This window comes from Ascaphus truei, chromosome 15 (genome assembly GCF_040206685.1).
Source record: "Ascaphus truei isolate aAscTru1 chromosome 15, aAscTru1.hap1, whole genome shotgun sequence".
Taxonomy (NCBI): Eukaryota; Metazoa; Chordata; class Amphibia; order Anura; family Ascaphidae; genus Ascaphus; species Ascaphus truei.
Window position 1 is genome coordinate 38,103,105 of NC_134497.1, and position 23,741 is coordinate 38,126,845.

Here is a 23,741-nt window from a genome sequence, read left to right on the forward strand (position 1 = left end):
AGCAGTAGGATGGAACACGGGAACAGATTGGGGATACCGACCACAAAATGGTCTAGCAAGGAAAGACGGGATTCTTGCCCAAATAGGCATCGCAATAGTTATTATTTTTGTTTTGTTTGTGATTATTGTCTGCTGTGTTCTCCCATGTTTTAAAAAGTTCATGACCAAAGCTGTTGACAATAGCACTCCTACCTTTTTTCTGCAGTCAGATAATAATACTCCACTCTTGGAAGATGGTCCATTTACTCCGTTACAGTCCCTCCCAGTTAAGTACAATAGTATAAACCCATAGGAACAGCATCTGACTTCCTTATGTGCAAAGTCTGTGGCAAGGGGGGTCATGGACAAGCCATGACTCGTCTTACGTACAGCACAAAAGAGTTCCCAGGCACATCTGGACAGATGAGTTAGTATACATCTAGGGACACTAGACAAAAGAAAGGTAGCGCTAATCAAGAAAAAGACCCGCAGCCTGTGATATAACTCTGACCCCCCGGGGTCAGATATAGAACAGGAAGGAAGCGTTATATCTGTGGCGCTGGGTCACAAGCATATACAAAAAAATATAATAATAAGAAGTGTTATACAACCAGTGAAGGGATGCACTCCTCTGGAACTCTTCCAATGAAGGCAATGATACATATAAGGGAAACAAAAACAAACATAGTGTAATACAGTAACTAAACAAAACACTTAACACTAATAGACAAACATCTGCTGAGACAAAGGACTAATATAAAAGGTATCACATTTAATAAAATGACATATAAAATGATGGGTCACGTCTGCATCGAAGCCACAGTAAAAATGCCCGCTTACCAGACACTCATAGAAAGCATGCAGTGGATATATCGGAGAGTATCCCCTCTCATACAGGCCACATCACGTGCTCTGGCGTCCGACTGAAGCTCCAGGGGAAGCCCCTTCCTGCTTGTGCTGCCGTGGGTCTCTGCACCTCAAGTGTGCCGGCTGGTGTACAGCTGCCTCCACAACATCTACTATACTGCCTGGACCCACTCCACAGATACCCCGCTATTGCGGTCTCTGGTAGCGACGGCTGCACTACAAATCTGGCTGCACATTCCATTGCTGGGCTGCAGATATCGGCGCGGATCCTGCCACCAAGTGGTACACGTGACGTTGCGTGACGGCGGCTTTCCCAGCGTACACCAGCCGGCACACTTGAGGTGCAGAGACCCACGGCAGCACAAGCAGGAAGGGGCTTCCCCTGGAGCTTCAGTCGGACGCCAGAGCACGTGATGTGGCCTGTATGAGAGGGGATACTCTCCGATATATCCACTGCATGCTTTCTATGAGTGTCTGGTAAGCGGGCATTTTTACTGTGGCTTCGATGCAGACGTGACCCATCATTTTATATGTCATTTTATTAAATGTGATACCTTTTATATTAGTCCTTTGTCTCAGCAGATGTTTGTCTATTAGTGTTAAGTGTTTTGTTTAGTTACTGTATTACACTATGTTTGTTTTTGTTTCCCTTATATGTATCATTGCCTTCATTGGAAGAGTTCCAGAGGAGTGCATCCCTTCACTGGTTGTATAACACTTCTTATTATTATATTTTTTTGTATATGCTTGTGACCCAGCGCCACAGATATAACGCTTCCTTCCTACATCTAGGGACAGACTCAGAAATAGATATTTCAAGGGGGGACTGTGATGGATTGGATAAAATGCCTATTTCTTCATCTGTAATACTTTGCTATGATTCCTTACTCAAAATGGCTACCGCAGTTACCCCTCCCTTCAAGTAAGGAAGATGGCACCGAGGAATTCCCCTCAAATGCTGATGTGTCCAAGAAAATCTACAAAAACAAGACCATAAATCATAACAACAAGACCATACAAGGACTGAGACCTAACAAAGAATCATTGAGCTGTCTAGCTCTTTTGCATACAAACCCCCTCCCCTACAGCCCCTGTATATGAACGCAGGCTCTGTAGGAATAAAGTCAGACATTATCATACTGAACGTGTGTCAGCGTGATTTTTTCTCAGTGCACGCATTACCTACGTAGGAAAATAATCTGGACGGGGACAGATACTCTGCAGACGATTGTTCTGATCCAAATCAATACACGGTAGGCAGGGTCAATAGATTGGAAGAAACGGAATCCAGGCCGGCAAGCACCGCAACCGGAGTCTTCACAGGAACGGCGTCTGCGATCGAAGGCCGCTGGAGAGGGAGAGTGCCGGTCCAGTCAATGCGCAGATTTTGGACTTGAAGCCAAGGCAATCCTAAAATAATTTGCACGGTGGGAGATTGAAAGATATCGAAGATGATTACCTCCTTATGACCATCAGCCAAGGTCAATGTAAGAGGAATAGACTCCCAAATTATAAATGCCGGCTGGAGTGGTTGGCCGTCGATGGCCTCAAGGCCAATGGGGGTCTTCCTTCTGACCATGGGGATTTGATTCTCCAACGTGAATTTCTGGTCCAGGAAGTTACCACCAGATCCCGAATCGACGAAAGCTTCAACCTTCAGGAAAAGGTTCGGGCCCTCCAACGTGGCAGGAAGCAGAAACTTCTTTGGGAGAGCTTCGGGAGGAGAGGGGCAAGGAGAGACAGTACCCAGTAGAAGCCCCTCTACCTTTACTGGGTGTGCCCGTTTCCCGGCTTCAGGGGACAATTCTGGAGACGATGTTCCGGAGAAGCACAGTAGAAGCAAAGTCTATTCAGGCGACGCCGCGCTCTCTCCGTGGCCCGAAGTTGCTGACTGCCGACCTGCATCGGTTCCGGAGACTCCAGTGCCAGGAGAGGTGTTGTAGGCGACCTGTGAGAAACAACAGAAGAAGGAGAGCGAGAACAGTGCCTTTCGTGCCGTCGCTCCTGAGTACGCTGATCCATGCGTTCGCTCAGGGTAATCAACTCCTCCAGGGAGGAAGGCTGGGCATGAGTAGCTAGGTCGTCTTTCAATGTATCCTAGAGTCCGTGCCAGTACGCGGCGGCGAGTGCCTCATCATTCCATTGGACTTCAGCGGCCGGAACTCGATGGCGTATTTGGCAGCTGATCTTCGGGCCTGTGAAATGTGAAAAAGAAAGAAGGTGGCTGTCTCGCGCCGTGCAGGAGTATCAAATACAAGTTGAAACTAACGTCTGAAGAGAGAATAATCTTGCGTTACTTCACTTTTGCGCTCCCATAGGGGGGAGGCCCAGGCGAGAGCGTCTCCGGTAAGCAAGGCGTAGACATATGCTACTTTAGCATGACCAGTGGGAAACAGGGAGGGGGACATCTCAAACTGCACCTCACATTGGTTTAAGAAACCGCGGCAGGCGTGGGGGTCCCCATCGTAGCGATTCGGAGAGGGAATTCGGGGTCCTGTGTTAGCGTAGGTTGTGGCCACTGGTGGCGTGCGAGCCATGGGGGTCTCCTGAGGGGAGAACTTGGCCAATTGCTGGGAGACAGTAGATAACTGATTACTAACGAATTGCAAGGCCTCTAAGGAAATTTCTATGGCGATACCGGTACCCACCTCAGGGGGGTCTGCATTTGTTCGGCTCTGCATAATGTCACGCCTGTATGCCCGCAGACCTGGCGAGACCCCAGTACTGAGGTGGGAACGGTATTACACCACACACCCACAGCAGTGGGAGAAAGCCCGGAGTGTGGTATAGCGTTGCTGGGCCTGTAGAAAGAGTGGTTAATGATACTTGCAACGTCTGATGGTGTAAGCGTAAGAATAGTCGTGTCCATGTGCCAATGTCCAGGGGTCCAGAGAGTAGAGTCGTCAGGATACAAAGCCAGGTTCAAGGATGCCAGAGGTAAGCGAGGTAGAGTTCGTAGCAAGGTTCAAAGGGGTACCGAGAGCAGGGTAGTCCAGGACAAGCAGGGATCAAAGCCAGGGAAATCCAAAGTAAACACAGGAGCAGGATACAGCAGGGACACAGAGGGAGCACAGCATAGGTCAGCACACACAGGGAAACAGGAACTATGCAGAGCGAGGAAGAAGAGGACAGACAGGGATTATAAAGGGAGACACACCAATAGGAGAGAAGAGGAGGAGACAGAAGGGGCAGTCAGGGGAATGGCCTGTAGGGATTGGGAGGAGTCAGGAACGTGGCGGGCCAAAGAAGAGGAGCGTGTGCCTGTGACAGGGAGATGGCCCGCAGGGACCGGGAGGAGGACCCAGAAGGGCGACAGCCCAGAGGAGGAGCGTGTGCGCGCGCCCTCTGCAAGCTGAGGGAGCGCGCGCACAGGCTGCGTCACCAGGCGCGCGGAGCGCCACGCCACGGGTACCCCGCTGGAGGGAGGCAGAGGAGTGGACGGGGTCGCCATGGAAGGTGAGGTACAGGCTGCGGGCATAGCGGGTGTCTGGGAGCGGGGAGCGTCACTGCAGGGGCTCAGGGACCGCGCGGGCGCGCGAGACCTGCGGGGCGTGCTCTGAGGCAGTGGTATAGAGAGAGAGGTAGATGGAGTGGGACAGGAGTGGGAAGGGGTAGAGGGATTAGAAGGAGATGGGACAGAGGGAGAGAAAGAAGGGGAAGGAATCCCCTGAATCGTCACAGTGAGGCACTTGCACAGGGTATTATTACTAAACGACATCATCGCCTTATTACAAAGTTCCCAGTAATTCCCACACTTTACCTGTTGCCTAAAATTCATAAACACCTCTCCCACCCCCCTGGATGTCCTATTGTTTCGGGCATAGGGGGGTTGTGCGAGCCCATTATCCGTTTCCTTAATGCTTTTCTTCATTTGTTCGTTGAGACTTTACCGTCTTGCCTTCGAGATAGCATGGATATTCTATCCCGGCTGGTGTCACGGGAGACTCCTGTGGTGGGTAGGATCTCGGTGGCCGGAACAGCACGAGCGTAGTAGGGGTCACAAGCAGAAGTCCGAGGCAGGCGGCAGGCAGCGAAGTCAGGTACAAGCAGGGGTCCGAGGCAAGCGGCAGGCAGCGAAGTTAGGTACAAGCAGAGGTCGGCAACGAGGAGACTGGAACAGGACAGGCGGGGCAGGACAGGGACTAAGAACAGGGAGCAGGGACTGAGACCGGGGAGCAGGAATAACCAGGGACAAGCCAGATTACTAGCAAGGGCTTTTACTGTGAGCAGACTCAAATACAGGTACAGGTACAGGAAACAGGTCAGGATCAAAGACAGGCATGAGCATACTGTAGGAGTCTGACTAGCAAGCAAAGGCAAAAGCAACAGACAGGAAGCAAGCTATAAAGGACAGAGACAGGAGCAACAAGAAGACAGAGGAACCCAGAGCCAACAGAAGACAGCAGCACACCCAGTGGACAAGGAAGCTATGGCTAGGCAGGAGGTCTAGGCAATCCTGACAGCTGGATAACATCACTGTGAACAATCAAACCATACTTGTCACATGTGATGTAGAAACACTCTATACATGTATCCGCGCATGAGGATGGTATTTTTGCCTCAAAATTCTTTTTATCCATGCAAAATTTCCGTACAATGTTGACAGACACTTTAATACAATTTTTGTATTTTTTTTTAAAACATAACTATTTTGTTTTCAAAAATTATTATTATTTACAGATCAGAAGAACGGCAATGGGCGCTACATGCGCACCCTCCTACACAAATCTATTCCTGGGATGGTGGGAGCATTCAGTTTGAACGGGACTGCCAGGGACCCCTGCTGTGTTAATCCGATGGGCCATTAGTCTGTCTGCAGAAATGTCATTGAAATGTTGCAGCATGTACCTGGGTCTTGTTGGTGATTACCCCAGATTTTCCAAGGCAAGTTTAGAATACTTGTCGACGCACCTGTAGCTTTCACCCTCCCCATCAGATCAGGGGTATACCCAATGATGAATTTGTGCAGTTACACCACATCTGTTCATCATTGGATATTTTTAATGCCCAGACAAATGAAATGTCTACAAGATTCAAGGCAAGGGGATATAGTAAGAATCTTATCCAATGAGACTGTAAAAATAGTCGTAAGTTGGAAAGAGCATCTCTCCTACAACCGAAGCCGAAAAAAGTTTCTGATAAAACAATTCGGTTTATCAGAATTTACAATTGCAAATGGAACAGTCTCAGAGATATCCTTCAACAACATTCTACTTGCAGATAAAGATCTAAGAGCTGTTTTGGGAGATACCATTAAATTAATTAGTAGGAGAGCACCTAATTTAAAAGATAAATTAGTTATAAGTCATTACATCTCTCCTTCAACCACCACCCTCTTAAACCAATCAGAGATTAAAGGTTTCTTTAAGTGGCCATTGCTCGGCCTGTAAATACATGAATCAAACGTGAATTTTCAAAGACTCTTCAGGTACGAGGGAATATAAAATCTTTTATTTTCTCAATTGTAAATCTAAGAATATAATTTACTACCTTAGTTGCCCATGTGGGTTCATTTACATTGGGATGACCACAAGAGAACTTCAGGTCAGGGTTCTAGAGCACTCTAGAAATATTAAAAATGCCCAATGGGATATGGCATCTTTTAGAAAGATAACAAGTGTTGCCAGACATTTTCTAAATGTGCATGGCTCTGACCCATCGGTTTTGGTAGCATTTGCCATAGATACGATCACATTAGGCATTAGAGGTGGTGATATTGAGCAATCCCTTCTAAGAAAGGAATGTAGATGGATAGTTCATCTGGACATAATGACTTCATTGGCTTTGCCATGTTTCTGTGAAACTAACTATCTTTACTGTTATGTCTCTTGTTTCTGCCTATTTTCTGTTAATTAGTATTCAATATTTTTTCAGTGCACTCTTTTTCCTTTCTCTATACATCTTATCGTACAGTCTTTTTAATATTTGCTTTAAGAATAAATATATCTTTCTAAATTTTCACTTATTTTTCCTCTATTATTTGTACGTTTTAGTACTCGTACTTATTTGTCTCTTTTTAGCTGCAGATAGTTGAGGTCCATTAGTCACTTTGTGCTGGTTAAGGCATGTACGATTTTAAAACCAGAGACAGAACATAAAACACAGACAAAGCTCAGTTTTTAGCACATCCAGTGAGACTCATACACGGTACAGTGCCTAAATATATATGTATAAATATCTAATAAGTAAAATGGTCTTTTAGTTTGACATTTTTGGCCAAAATTGTTGTAAGCCCCTGAGCCACCGCCAAGGCAGACCACATATCAGGGGTCCCTAACGCTAATATAAATTCTTAATAACCTGTGTAATAACAGGAAGAATGATTTATAGTAAATCTGTCAATATTAGTTGCAAAGTTCTGAGTCTGACTGAAGCTTTTATTAACCTGTACATTACCACGAAAAGCACTCTGTATTAGAGATGTCACAGCCAAACTGCAAGCAGGCAAGTTCCCCTGAGTGGAAGATGCTATGGAGTGAGCCCATAACCATTTAAATGTGGGAGGGGGTGAGCTTAAATTAGGAAGGAGGTTGCCACCCTCCAATCAGCCATGACTAGCTGGACAAGAATTGTAAAACATACTGGACACCTACTGTAACAAGCTCCTATTGAACCCCCAAAATGACCACAACATATATATAAGCATATGAGTGTCACAGAGGAGTGCTACTGAGCATGGCAATATATATTTTAAAACCAGAGACAGAACATAAAACACAGACAAAGCTCAGTTTTTAGCACATCCAGTGAGACTCATACACGGTACAGTGCCTAAATATATATGTATAAATATCTAATAAGTAAAATGGTCTTTTAGTTTGACATTTTTGGCCAAAATTGTTGTAAGCCCCTGAGCCACCGCCAAGGCAGACCACAGGTTATTAAGAATTTATATTAGCGTTAGGTACCCCTGATATGTGGTCTGCCTTGGCGGTGGCTCATGGGCTTACAACAATTTTGGCCAAAAATGTCAAACTAAAAGACCATTTTACTTATTAGATATTTATACATATATATTTAGGCACTGTACCGTGTATGAGTCTCACTGGATGTGCTAAAAACTGAGCTTTGTCTGTGTTTTATGTTCTGTCTCTGGTTTTAAAATATATATTGCCATGCTCAGTAGCACTCCTCTGTGACACTCATATGCTTATATATATGTTGTGGTCATTTTGGGGGTTCAATAGGAGCTTGTTAGGTGTCCAGTATGTAAGGCATGTACGATCCAGCTTTATCCTGATTGGATTAGACGCAACACGTGATCTATGGCGCGAAATCAGAAGCACTTTAAAAAGTGCTTAACTGCTCTACACAGATCATACTCCTGGAAGAAGCCTCACGACGAAACGGCCATCGGAGTTCCTGCAAGCAACTGCATCTCTGTTATTCTCATTGGTTTTCTGCCACTGCTCCTTTCTGCTGATCTCTTCTGGTTGTTGTGCGCTTGGTCCGAAGGTGGAGGGAACCGGGGGTTTCTTATTGCAAGATGTACATATCCGTTATGGACTCTCCTCTCTTCAATGTGACGAACCGTCGCCATGCAAGTATCAAGCATTATACCTAGCAACAGAGATTTTTGGTTCCAGTTTAAATGCCTGCCCCCCGGACTGTATATATTACCATCTCTTGCATTGTGGGGTTATCATTATCAGGCAACTGGTGTTAACCTTTGAGTTATACATGTAGTTTTTGCTGCTGACTTTTACCGTGGATCACACCCAATAGGAATCTTTTGCGATACGTTCATCATCTGTACCTTGGACACTATACAAGCATTCTTATGCCACACATGTTTTTGAGAGCATTATACTCTCTCCAATCATTGATATTATCTACCATGGGACTTTTTGCTGTTGATTCAATTCAGACCTAGAATTTTTAGTTTTTTTTTTCTACTTCTATCTATCTTTATTATCTTTTGTCCTATAGGCTTATTGGATGATTATATTTCCATGTCACATGGGTCCACCATATACCTTGCTAAGTAGGAATATTTCATAGAATAATAGGGGTACCCCGCTACAGCTAATGAGTAAATATAAGGTTGTATTGGTAGAAATCGGTGCTATTGGGTAAGTTGAATGCAAACAAACCAAGAGAAGAAAGAAACCCAATTATCAGCACTCGTGATCCCTATTCTGAATGATTAGTGTATAATTTAAAATTAATCTTTAATGATCAGACATATTAAAATAATGGGGGTTAAAATCGTAGTCCGGACACACATATAGAATCCTACTGTATGGCGAGTACATATGGTACTCTGGATCCAATATAAAGTGACACACTTGAGTGGTATTAGATCAAGAATCTCTAGGGATCTGTTATGCAGATTGCCCTTGCAAAATGGTGTCTCTAGGACAGTAGGGGTGTAGGAAGAGGAGGTATGTGATCACTCCAGTAAGTTGTCCCTGTTCCATTCCACACTGGATTTCATTGCAAACTTTTAGCAGGGTAGTTACCGTCGAGTGTTTGGGGCGAAAGCTAGATTGGAATTGGCTAGGGAAATTTGTCTGAGTATTGTAATCCCTTAATTGGGAGTGAACACATGTTTCCATGACTTTGGATAGTATTGTGAGTAGAGAGATTGCCCTGTAGTTTGAGACAGTGTTTTTCTCCCGACTTTTGAAGATAGGGACAACTCTGGCAGTTTTCCAGGTTTTAGGGATATGACCTGCAGGCAGAATACAGTTGACTAGGGAAGCAATCGGTTTGGCAATGGCTGGGGCACCAAGTCTTAGGAATTTAGATTGCAGTAAGTCAGGTCAACATTGGCTGCTTAGTTTTTTTTTTTCAATTTTTTTTTATTGTTTTGCATATATCAATTCACAGTTTACATATCAATCTATAACAAAAGATTGGCGTTTATACCAAATACACATTCAAAAACATTTATCTTGGTATAGCTCATTGTTTTATATTAAATGCTCATTTCTTCAGATTCTGTGTGTTACATGGATGTGAATCAGATTTGTATATTTGTATTTTTCACCTTCTATATTATCTTTATTTTGTGAGATAGAAAACATTAAGAGTAGGGACAGATAAAGAGAGGGAAAATGGGGAGGGGAGAGGAAGGAAGGAGAGGTAGGCGGGGATGGAGGAGCCACGATCAGAATCCAGGGTTCTGATCTCAAGATCAGCTGAAAGCCAATCAAATCTCTTTTTTTCCCCCCATCTCTCTGATTTGAGGCTAGGATGGGACCCATAAATCCCTGCTTTGTTTTAATTTTATTTATTTATTTATAAAATGTTTTTCCAGGAAGTAATACATTGAGAGTTACCTCTCGTTTTCAAGTATTACCACTTGTGTAATCTCTTTTCAGATACTGGGACAAAATGAAAAGTGTGGGCAGCGACACAACACTATACATGTATTACTCAGAAGTGACCCAGTTAAAACAGAGCTGCATACATGGGGATCAATAGCCTGCATAACTATTCCTATAGATACATGTCAGTCTTATGTTCAGAACAGACGGTGTGGGCAGAGTAGGCTTTGGTTAGATCAGTAATGAGATCTGTAGGCAGACTGGTGTCTGGAAGAGGACACAGAAGTATACTGAATTGGCAACAGAAGCTTTTTAATAGTTCATGACACATTTAATGATTAAGAACCGTAAAAAAAAAAAAACACCAATCATAATTTCTTTTTCTTCCCGATGTTATTGCGCTCGGTGTGTGTTATTTGGGGCAGGTAGAATGCAGCGTCAGGGTTCTGATAAAGCACTTTGCAGCTCAGCTCTGCTCAGCGTCAGACCCCGGGGGGGCTCTGTGTGAGGGAGCAGGGGGGGGGGGGCTCTGTGTGAGGGAGCAGGGGGGGGGGGCTCTGTGTGAGGGAGCAGGGGGGGCACTTGTTATTAACTTGGAAAATAAATTAAATGATAAAATCAGGACAATCTGCATTTCAAAGACAAAAACCAGCAGCCTGTGCTGCCCCAGCCCTCTGTGAGACACAGCGAGAACAAGTATACATAGTGATGAACGGAAGCAGCTTTACTGAGATATATTAAGGACCAAGAGGAGTATACACAGCTACATGCAGCAGAAACTATCTTTCCCTAGCACAGTTGACCCCCACAGCTAGTAGCCAAATAAGATGTAAGTGCGGAGCAGGAAAAAAGACCTTTTGAAGATGCGGGGTAAGGGCCACCTGCAGACCCGCTTCCCATGTGGGGCCAGCGGCTGCAATTGCAGCAGCCCACGGATGGAGCTCACACCGCTCACGAGAGTCCGTCCCCTCTGTGTCTCCTGGTCTTGTGATACCTGAAAGGGTAATGACGCACTACCTGGTGAGTCTGTCATCCCAAGGAGCAGCGCTGATATCGATCATATTTTTTCTTTTTTTCCCTAGCACAGTGCCTGGGAAATGTTACTGTCTTGTTTCTAATCTGCACAGTATGTGACACGTGATCCGTTTCGAAGTCTAAAAACTACAACTCCCATGAGCCTCCTTAGTGTGAGCATGCGCAGTAGGACAGAGCTGTGACCTGGATGTAGTCAGTGTCTCCACTTCCGGGAAAGTGAATCTGAGACAGCAGCAGAGAGGAGAGGTCAGAGCACAGCTCGCCTGCGAGAGGTAGGAAACACATAAATACCTATTCAATATAATCCTTTAATAAAATATACTTTCACACTGTATCTTGTGCTAAAATGTCTAAGAACCCTTTTCTGTTGTCGGGGATAGAATAAGATTTACTCTCTACTCTTACTAGCCTTAGGCTGCGTCCATAAATGGACCAGGCGTGCGGACGCTCCGCGCTGAGCCCCTGCATCCTCAATGAGGATGCCTTGAGAGGGGGCTCACGCGAGCGTCCGTAGGCGTGCTCAGGCTTTGGAGTTTTCAGCCGAGCGCCAAGCTGTTTTTCAGCGTGCTGTCGGCTGAAAACCTCCAATCACTGCACAGCAGTGTCAACGTCACGGCGCCGTGACGTCGGCGCCATGACATTGACGTCAGTGCGTCGCGGGCGATTGGCCCAGCGACGTCACTGCCCCACCTCCAACCACCTCACCCCGGCTCCCTTCGCGCATGCTGGCTCGCCTGCAAGTCCGTGCAATCGCGCTGACTGAAGCAGGCGAGCCTCAGCGTTAGCGCGCCTCCGCTCTCCCCACCCCTCTATGGCCCGGGCCTTGTCCCGGCCACACTATAGAAACCTGACTTTACATTTTGCACACACAAATCTTGCAGATTTATCACATAGCTGGAGCACTCCCTGAACCCCCATACCAGGTTCAGGGTCACTTGGGCACGAACTAAGCATCCGTGTGTGTGTGTGTGTGATTTATTAAAAAAAACAAAACATTGGTAGAAATAAAATATTTATTACATTTGTGTAGACACACAAATACATATACATACACATGCATACATATATACACACAAACATATACAGTACATACATTCAGCGCCGGTAGCGGCGCGAAAAGATGAAGTTCCCCGTCTTCGCCGCTGTCTGTCGGCTCCCTGCTCCCTGCTGCGCACGCGCGCGCCATTATAGAAAGGCTGACTGACATCAGCAAACTAAAATTCCGCGCGCGCATGGCACTATATAACAGCCCTTATACTAGGGACTCCCGTACCATTCTGGGGATACCATGATCCCCTGTACCCCTTTTTACCTTTCTGGTCTGTGCTGAAGCAGGGAATCTTGGCGGTGAGTCATAAGAACGTTTCCAGGGTAGGATTTTGACTGGAGCACTGTGCTTCAATGTATCTGAGAATCTTACCTGATCTGAAGTGAATCTGAGACTGCAGCAGAGAGGAGAGATCAGAGCACAGCCGCCTGCAGCAATGCCGAAAGTATGTGTAGGACACCCACCCTTTTATTAATTGCATTTGTTGGCTTATAAGGTATCAGTGACCCACTGTTGATGCCAGGGGTGTGCTGTGCGTAAATGATCAAAAAGATCCTACTGTATAATACGGATTCAGGTTCATCGTCTTGGCTGAGTTGCTTGATCCGTGCTGGTAAAGATAAAGGTAAGCAGATGGAGACAGAAACTCTGGGTGAGACTGGTACTCTGGTTGTGACAGGTAGCTGGGATGTGGATTTATCTGGTTTTCAGTGTTGGTTGACCCGTACTGGAAATGGTAGTGGTATTGAGGCTGAAGCTGATGAGCAGGTTGTGGCACATTGGAGGGGCTGTGAAGCGCTATGTACATTAATGGCGCTATTTAAATAAAGACATACATACCAGCTCGGGAATGTCTATTATTCAATCTCTTGTTCCCGATCGATATCTTTCTCCTTCAGAAATTGCCATGATCAAACATACCCACCCAAGATGGGTGCAGCGACCAGCAACCTCCTTTCTTGCCAGGACGTGGAGGTGTTGTAATAAAGCAATCATTCAAACTTAAATTGTGTATTATAGCAGCGGTGCGCAAACAGGGGGGGGGGCGTTTGCATAGGCCCCGCGCTCTTCCCCCAAGGCATTTAAATTAATGCTGGGGGTTCGCGTGAGGCCTCTTCAACTTCACTTACCTTCTCTTCGGCAACACGGTGTCATGTCATGGCACGGCAACTTGACGTAGAGAGCCGGAGAGGAGATAAGTGAGGGGGGACGTGAGCATGGATGTAAGCAGGAAGAGGGGCGCACGCGAGAAAGATTATGCACCGCTGTATTATAGAATTCTTCCACCCTTCCTGGTTTGGAGAAGTTTTGTAGTATTTGTACTTGTCAATGATCTACTCATAGATCTCAGACAGAGTTGCTCTCTTATCTGTCCCGACTTCAATTGCGGGATATATGATATATGCATAACTGCAATCTGGTCTTTTGCTGCAAGGAGTTTCCATCATGTCCCATACAACACTCAAAAATGAAGTTAATGTCTGACTCAGATTCTGTTACATACATACTGATTTTTAATAAAACGTGAAACACTGACATTGGATACAGTAATGACAGAACAAAGTCACTAAACAAAGACATATACAGTACATACATTTTATCTGACTACTGTGCTGTAAGACATCTACTTCAGACATTGAACTACACTGTAAAATTCAGAGTCCTATAGGCAAAGATATTCAGTGCACCATATGCCAGACACACACTGAACTGTCAAAACACAAATAATAGTTTCAACTGACCACTAAATAAATTCATACGGAACAGGTACGGCATGCCGCAGAAACTCACTACTTGCATCATGGAGTGCTAACGGAGGACGTGTGGAGCATCCATGGAGGCTGAGAGAAACAAGATGCTACATCTGTATTGATATCCATCCAATTTTGTTGTCCAAACTTTACTGTGAGGGAAGCAGCATGAGAGAAATGTGAAACCCTGCTATTGGTCTCATCATCCAAGCTAATTCTCTTGCCTGGTCTGCCCCCTGAGATGTGCCTTTCCCTCCTATAACCCTGTCTCCTTTGGGAGTTATAATGTTATGTCCCACTGCCACACACTATCTTCTCCTGCAGCGACATCTCCATACTGTCAATGATCCCAGCTCTCCTATACAGACAGGAGAGGGAAGGAAAACACAGCCCAGATACAGTGCTGTGTTTTGGCCTGGCTAAGGTCCTCAATATCTTGTGTTCTATTGGAGGACTCTGCTTCCCCTATCTATTTGGCCTGTTGCTGCCTTGTCATCATTGGGCCTGGTCACCCCTGATTTCTTGCCAATGAAATTTCATTTGTCCCAAGAGTGACTTCAAATTTCAGCTCATCCACATTTCTTAATCTTTTTTTGTTCTAAGGACCTGTCAGAATGCTACCTCCTTGTTGGTTGCTGACTTAAGCCTGCTCAGGTTCCCTGACTGAACTGTTTGTATTTTGGGCTTGACTAAAAACACTCATGTCTTGATTTACTCAAAGTTCTGGACCCAATGTACCTTGATTGACCCATTACAGATCCAATATTTCTCTATAGTTTAACTCACTATAATTACGTATAACCTGGCAAGCAGCCAGTAGACTTGAACGGGAGGATAATATACTTATTTCAAGTTTCACCTTGGAGTGTCCCTTCTGACTGAGCCCTTTGGACCTGGACTTTGCCTCTTACTCTGAAACCACCTCCCTGCCCAAAGGGTACCCATGGATTATATCTCTGCCCAGCATCATCAAACCCTGTAAGTGCTAGGTTCTATGTTTCCTTCTTTTGTTTATCTGCTTTGTATGTTAGGTTGTTTGGTACTGTACTCTCTTCTATGCAACCTTTAGTTTAACAGCTCACTTGTCTAACTGATACAGTAGCTAGCTCACATCCTCCATGCAGCTACTCACCAAGGTTATTTTATTGTCATGTTTTTTCTTAATATTTTTACCCTCCATGTGGTGTTCCTGGTAAGCGTGGGAGATACCCCAGTTTAATGGCACAAAGCTCTTTGGTGGGTCCCTCTCAAGGGAAGACTCCTGTAGCGGGTAGGACCTCGGTGGCCTGAACAGCGGGAACAGGTAAGGATTGTTGGGATCAGAAGCAGGGTTCGGCGGCAGGCAGCAAGCAGGATCGTCGTGGTAACGGGTGTTTAGGGGCCTTAGGGTGGTCACTGCTAGGCTCTGTGGTCCCCACAGGCCCCAATGGGGTCCAAGGGTGGTCCCCGTGGGTGTCTGGATCATCCCCACAGTGTCTGGGGGCCCTAGGGTGGTTCCCAGAGGGGTCTGGGGGCCCTCAGGTTGTTCCCATGGGTGTCTGGGGTGCCAGAAAAACAACATAGCAAAATACATGTTTTTATTTAGTGAATTGGGGTGTTTAGATGTTTTTGTATGTTTTATTATTGTGTTTTTTGGGCATTAATGTATTTTGATTAGGGTGCCCATTGAGTGCTATAGTGACTTTTCATGCCAATATTATATGGGTATGATGTACCACTGTGCCACTCAATGGGTACAGGGTGGGTAGAGTGGGTCCGGGGTGGGTGGTTAGGCCTCCCCGGTGGGTAGCAGGGCAGGGTGGGTTAACCCCTTAATTACTATAGCGGTTAATAACCACTAAGGTGATTAAGGGGTTAGGGGCCATTAGAATGTATTTTTCTATGTATTTTTTCTGGCAACGGAGGACAGGGACCTGCAGTAAGCTGATGAGGATGCCCTTCACATTGTTTTTTTTTTCTACATATAGGAATGGTACCGCAGGACCCACGGGGACCAGCCGAGGACCCACGGGGACCACCTGAGGACACACGGGGGACATCTGTGGGTAAGAACCGGGGGGCCCACCGCTGTGGGGACATGCAGGATCCACCCGAGGGCTCCCAGACCCACGTGGGATCCACTCGAGGGACCCCAGACCCCCGTGGGAACCACCCGGGGACCCCCAGACACCCGCGGGGACCACCCTTGGACCCCATTGGGGCCTATGGGGACCACCTGGAGGCCCACGGAGCCTAGCGGGGACCACCCAAAGGCCCCCAGACACCCACCGGCCTGTGGTATTAATCGTGTGTAAAAAATAATAATAAGGGTTTTATGTGGGGGCACAGGGGGTGAGTGGAGTGTGTATGTCTGTCTTTATATAGCGCCATTAGTGTACATAGCGCTTCACAGTAGTAATATACGTGACAATCATATAAATAGCAAATAATACAAATAACAGATCATGGGACGTGCTTCTGTCATAAAAGTAACATTTAAAAGTAACATAAAAGTAACAAGCGGAGGAGCTTACAATCTAATTGGTGTGGAGAACGTACAAAGACAGTAGGAGGGCATTCAGGTAAGTGCGTCTGCAGGGGGCCAAGCTTGATGTATTATGTGTATAGTATTAGCCACGGTGCTACTCATGCTTCTTTAAGTACGTGGGTCTTAAGGTGGATAGAGGGTGCTAGTCTGGTATTGAGGGGAAGGGCATTCCAGAGGTGTGGGGCAGTCAGTGAGAAAGGTTTATTGCAGGAGAGGGCTTTAGATACAAAGGGGGTAGAGAGAAGACATCCTTGAGCGGAACGCAAGAGTCGGGATGGTGCATAGTGAGACATTAGGGCAGACATGTATGTAATGAGGAGCAGAAGAGTGTAAAGCTGTAAAAGTGAGGAGGAGAATTGAGTGCGAGATGCGAGATTTGATAGGAAGCCAGGAGAGTGATTTCAGCAGGGGAGACGCTGAGACAGATTTAGGAAAGAGTAAAGTGATTTTGTCTGCAGCGTTTAGGATAGATTGTAGGGAAGACAAGTGAGAGGCAGGAAGGCCGGACAGCAGGAAGTTACAGTAATTGAGACGGGAGAGAATGAGGGCCTGAGTCAAAGTTTTAGCAGTCGAGTAACAGAGGAAAGGGTGTATCTTTGTTATATTGCGGAGGAAAAAGCGACAGGTTTTAGATATGTTTTGAATGTGAGGGGCGAATGTGAGAGGAGTCGATTGTGACCCCCAGGCAGTGTGCTTGGGCTACTGGGTGATTAATGGTACTTACAACAGTAATGTGGAAGGAGGTAGTAGGGACAGGTTTGCAGGAAGTATAAAGCTTTGTTTTTGCCATGTTAAGTTTAAGTCGACGGATGGCCATTCTGATGATATCCCAGAGAGACATTCATATACTTTGGTCTGTACAGCAGGTGTAAGGTCAGGGGTTGAAAGGTAATTTTGTGTGTTGTCAGCATAGAGGTGATATTTAAACCCAAGAAATGTGATTAGGTCACCTAGAGAAAAGAGAAGAGGTCCCAGGACAGAGCCCTGGGGTACCCCCACAGAGAGATCGATGGAGGAGGAGGTATTGGCAAAGGAGATACTGAAAGTACGATGGGAGAGGTAAGAGGAGATCCAAGCTAGAGCTTTGTTCCGAATACCAAGAGTATGGAGAATGTGATGGAGAAGAGGGTGGTCCACAGTGTCAAATGCTGCAGAGAGGTTCAGTAATATGAGCAGAGTGTAATGACCTCTGTCTTTGGCAGAATGGAGGTCATTAGTTATTTTAGTGAGGGCTGTTTCAGTGGAGTGAGCAGTGCGGAAGCCAGATTGTAGAGGGTCTAGGAGAGAATAGGTGTTGAGAAAATGGAGCAATCGAGAGAATACAAGACATTCAAGGAGTTTGGAGGCAAAAGGCAGGAGGGAGACAGGTCGATAGTTAGAAGGACAGGTAGGGTCAAGCTTGCTGTTTTTGAGTAATGGTATGACTGTTGCGTGTTTGAAGGGGGAGGGTAAGGTACCAAGTAGAAGGAAGAGTTAAAAATCTGTATGAGCGTAGGGATTATAGGAGCAAGAGGTTTTAGGAGATGGGAGGGAATGGGATCAAGAGGGCAAGTGGTAGAGAGAGAAGAGGAGATCAGCAGTGACACATCCTCCAGCGGAAAAAGAGTCAAGGAAGGCAGGAGGAGAGTTAGGAAGCAGTGTGATATGGGAGGAGGCAACAATCCTGGGTCTGTCCCATGACCGGTACTGACCTGACCGCCTGTCTTTGTTCGCCCGATTGGCACTAAGCTAAGTGACAGAGAGAACCTGTTTTTCCGTGTCTTGTAAAACGTGTGTACGTTACCGCTTGTTTGGGAGCTCGCAATCTTTGAGTTTCCCTCTATGCTATAGGACCCCACAGGATTTTATAATATAGGCTCAATCGATCCCACCTATGCCACCAGTAAATAATATGCCTGTCACGGGAGACCAGGTAATTTACACCTTTTATACCGGGATCATATGATTGAGCAAAACAAGGAGGTAAAATAAATTGTAATTTATTCCAGGAAAAGACATACACACAATGGATTACAATAAACATTAGATAACACACTTACTGGGGATCTGGGCTAACGAACTAAGCTTTCCTAGTCCAAATGGCTTCAAAATGAAGTCTGTATGAGTCCTTTCCAATGACCGGGAGGTACTCACAAAAGTCTTGGAACTCAATTCGGCATGCAATTCCAGCCGCGACCGCAACATTCCATTTTCAGAACTTGGCCCCTGAAAAGCAGGACTTAGAAAATGTTTTGCCTTGAAATTTCTGATACAGAAAGAAGATGGGGGAGCACAGTTAGTAGTATGTCCGATGTGTTAATGATCAATATGGTGGAGGACACCTCTGTTGCAGGCGCCAGTCTACGTAGTAGACTCCATATGATTTTGTTATAACGACAGTAATATGTATAGGTGAGTGGGAAGAGAAAAGAAAAATAAAGTAAAAACTTACACGGCCTTGTGTAAGTTCTATCCCATCAAGGTTTCTTTATGTTGGTTTTCTTCTTTGTAGGGTTTTTCTTCGTCTGCGGTCGTCGCTTCGCTTGTTGTTTGTTCCTCCAGCTTTCTTCGTTCGATGGTTTTCTCCCTCTAGGGGGTTTACCCTCGTGGAAATGGAAACGTAAAATGGTCAATATATATATACATGTAGCAGTTGCAGTGTATAGGGGGGTAATGGACTGATGCAACAATAAACCTTTGCAATGCAATGGTGTAGATAAATAAATAAATAAATTGACACTCACACGGGCCAGTGTGAGGGATCTCTCGTCAATGTATCTTGATGTTCCCAATTCGGGGATTGGTTCAAAGGGTCAGATTGTAAATATCTGGCAGATATTGATGTTAACACAGCCTTAAGGTCTGTTGCAGGCCAGTGCCTGTCTGTAGCATCCAGCTCTATCGCGTCTATTTCTTACAGAGCATCTTTTTGGGATGTTGAATTTGCCACTGATGGTTTGGCGCTTAAAATCTGCTTTCTTGATTGGCTGCCAAGCCTCTTATGGGTTAGGCCTGGGACATACTGTAGGGAAGAGCGCTGAGCAGCGCTGACGCTCATGCTCTCCTGCTCAAGCAGGAGATTTTTCGTGTCCCTGCATGAGCGTCAGCGAGCGCGCTTGTGTGCCAGGTGGGAGGCAGGCGGAAGGCGGGGCTAGCACGCCGCGTCACGGCGCCGACGTCATGGACTGCCATTGGCTTTTGGCAGTCACGTGACCGACCCATCGCTTCCCTCAGCGGGAAAACTTAATTTTATCTGTTGGTTGCAATTCCACACTCCTGCAGAAGCGCCGACTAAAGCCGCGCTAATTGGGATAATGTTTCCACTCAGCGCGGCTCAGCACGGTCTTTTCGACCATGGCCGAGGCCTTATGGATTCCCATTCACAAAACAGTACAGCCAATCAGAGCGTGGGAATTTCTCTGCCAGCCTATCACCGATTTGCCGGTACTCTGAAGTCTGGTGGATACCGTTTTCAATTCTGCTAAGGGGCATGCACCAACCTGGCACCTCTGCTTCTTAGCATATTGAACCCCCCGTTGTGCCAGGCTCCTCAGTCTGGGGCTGGGCAAATGGTTGCCGAATAGCCCTATGTTATACCAGGACGTGGGTACTTGAGTATAATTCCAGTACCCCACCTGTTCTAACACCTTGGCATCCCTGAGGCTTTCAAGTCCGGGACCTGACCAGACGCAGTGGCAGTAAGCCTTGTGGCCATCTAGTCTCTCGGAACCCAGGACTTGGAAATTCCACAGTTCATATACAGGTTACAGCATATTATACGCAAACAAACCAGGTGAAATCGGAATCACCCAAAAAGAACCCTATTTGCTGCACTCAGTCCAGAGGTATAATCACATAACAGTCAAATACTTATATAGTTGGCAATAGGATACACATGATCTAAAGCAGGGGTGGGGAACCTTTTTTCTGCCAAGGGCCATTTTGATATTTATAAAATCAGTCGTGGGCCATCCAAAATTATCAACTTAAAAATTAGCCTGCTATATTTGGTCAAACATTTAATGAACTCACCACTAATGTGGTGGCTGGAACTGCTTCTCTTTGGGTGACTGACCGACTCTTGGTTGGTGGGTGACTATGACTAACTGTGGGTTGGTGTCTATACACACACACACACACACACACACACACACACACACACACAAATCGGGCAGGGGGTAGGGAAATCAGACTCTCAGACCCACTCTCTCTCTCAGACTCTCAGTCCCACTCTCTCTCTCAGGCTCACAGACCCTCTCACTCTCACTCTCAGACCCACTCTCAGACTCTCAGACCCACTGTCAGACCCACTCTCAGACTGTCAGACCCACTCTCAAGACTCTCTCTCACACACACACACACACACACACACACACACACACACACACACACACACACACACACACACACACACACACACACACACACACACACACACACACACACACTCAGATACACTCTCTCAGACACACACTCTCTCTCAGACACACACACTCTCTCTCTCAGACACACTCTCTCTCAGACACACTCTCTCTCAGACACACACTCTCTCTAAGACACACTCTCTCTCAGACACACACTCTCTCTCAGACACACACTCTCTCTCAGACACACACTCTCTCTCAGACACACACTCTCTCACTCTCTCTCAGACACACACTCTCTCACTCTCTCTCAGACACACACTCTCTCACTCTCTCTCAGACACACACTCTCTCACTCTCAGACACACACTCTCTCTCTCAGACACTCTCTCTCTCAGACACTCTGTCTCTCTCAGACACACTCTCTCTGACACACACACTCTCTCTCAGACACACACTCTCTCTCAGACACACACACTCTCTCTCAGGCACACACTCTCTCTCAGACACACAATCTCTCTCTCAGACACATACTCTCTCTCTCAGACACACACTCTCTCTCTCAGACACACACTCTCTCTCTCAGACACACTCTCTCTCTCTCAGACACACACTCTCTCTCTCTCTCAGACACTCTCTCTCTCTCTCTCAGACACTCTCTCTCTCTCAGACACACACACCCTCTTTCAGACACACACACTCTCTCTCAGACACACACACTCTCTCTCAGACACACACTCTCTCTCTCAGACACACACTCTCTCTCTCAGACACACACTCTCTCAGACACACACTCTCTCAGACACACTCTCTCTCTCTCTCAGACACACACTCTCTCTCTCAGACACACACACACTCTCTTTCAGACACACACACTCTCTCTCAGACACACACTCTCTCTCAGACACACACACTCTCTCTCAGACACACACTCTCTCTCTCAGACACACACTCTCTCTCTCTCAGACACACACTCTCTCAGACACACACTCTCTCAGACACACTCTCTCTCTCTCTCAGACACACACACTCTGTCTCTCTCAGACACACTCTCTCTGACACACACACACTCTCTCTCAGACACACACTCTCTCTCAGACACACACACTCTCTCTCAGGCACACACTCTCTCTCTCAGACACACACTCTCTCTCTCAGACACACACTCTCTCTCTCAGACACACACTCTCTCAGAGACTCTCTCTCTCTCTCTCAGACACACACACTCTCTTTCAGACACACACACTCTCTCTCAGACACACACACTCTCTCTCAGACACACTCTCTCTCTCAGACACACACTCTCTCTCTCAGACACACACTCTCTCAGACACACTCTCTCTCTCTTTCAGACACACACTCTCTCTCTCTCTCAGACACTCTCTCTCTCTCTCAGACACACACACTCTCTTTCAGACACACACACCCTCTCTCAGACACACACACTCTCTCTCAGACACACACTCTCTCTCTCAGACACACACTCTCTCTCTCAGACACACACTCTCTCAGACACACACTCTCTCAGACACACTCTCTCTCTCAGACACACTCTCTCTCTCAGACACACACACTCTCTCTCAGACACACACTCTCTCTCTCTGACACACACTCTCTCTCTCTGACACACACTCTCTCTCTGACACACCCACTCTCTCTCTGACACACACATTCTCTCAGACACACTCTCTCTCTCTCTCTGACACGCTCTTTCAGACACACACACTCTCTCAGACACACTCTCTCTCTCAGACACACTCTCTCTCTCAGACACACACACTCTCTCAGACACACACTCTCTCTCTCAGACACACTCTCTCTCTCTCTCAGACACACACTCTCTCTCTCAGACACACTCTCTCTCTCTCTCTCTCTCTCTCAGACACACACACTCTCTTTCAGACACACACACTCTCAGACACACACACTCTCTCTCAGACACACTCTCTCAGACACACTCTCTCTCTCAGACACTCTCTCTCTCAGACACACACACTCTCTCTCAGACACACACTCTCTCTCTCAGACACACTCTCTCTCAGACACACACTCTCTCTGACACACACTCTCTCTCTCTGACACACACACTCTCTCTGACACACACTCTCTCTGACACACACACTCTCTCAGACACACTCTCTCTCTCTGACACACTCTTTCGGACACACTCTCTTTCGGACACACACTCTCTTTCGGACACACACTCTCTTTCAGACACACACTCTCAGACACACACACACTCTCTCTCAGACACACACTCTCTCAGACACACACTCTCTCTCTCTCAGACACACACTCTCTCTCTCAGACACACTCTCTCTCTCTCAGACACACACTCTCTCTCTCTCAGACACACTCTCTCTCAGACACACACACTCTCTTTCAGACACACACTCTCTCAGACACACACACTCTCTCAGACACACACACTCTCTCTCAGACACACACTCTCTCTCTCAGACACACACTCTCTCTCTCAGACACACTCTCTCTCTCAGACACACACACACTCTCTCTCTCTGACACACACTCTCTCTCTGACACACACACTCTCTCTCTGACACACACACTCTCTCTCTGACACACACACTCTCTCAGACACTCTCTCTCTCTGACACACTCTTTCAGACACACACTCTATTTCGGACACACACTCTCTTTCAGACACACACTCTCTCAGACACACACACTCTCTCTCAGACACACACACTCTCTCTGACACACACACACACTCTCTCTCTCTGACACACACACTCTCTCTGACACACACCCTCAGACACACACTCTCTCAGACACACACACACACACTCTCAGACACACACTCTCTCTGATGCACACACACACTCTCTCTCTCAGACACACACACTCTCTGACACACACACTCTCTTTCACACACACACACACACACAAACACACACA

General features: G+C 46.5%; 1 protein-coding gene across 4 annotated transcripts in view; it reads left to right on the forward strand.

Annotated features, from left to right (window-relative positions):
* Window positions 1-23,741, forward strand: part of LOC142466820 (uncharacterized) — a 186,684-nt gene that overhangs the window by 35,656 nt on the left and 127,287 nt on the right. The window contains exons 1-3 of one of the 4 annotated variants that reach the window (XR_012788237.1): window positions 10,751-11,425; window positions 13,969-14,930; window positions 15,920-15,997. The exons of 1 other annotated variant lie outside the window; for it this stretch is intronic. The gene's annotated coding sequence lies outside the window, so the exon portion shown is untranslated. Of the gene's footprint in view, window positions 1-10,750; window positions 11,426-13,968; window positions 14,931-15,919; window positions 15,998-23,741 lie in introns of those variants that run through there. 2 more of the 4 variants (XR_012788236.1, XR_012788235.1) reach the window with 2 other exon arrangements.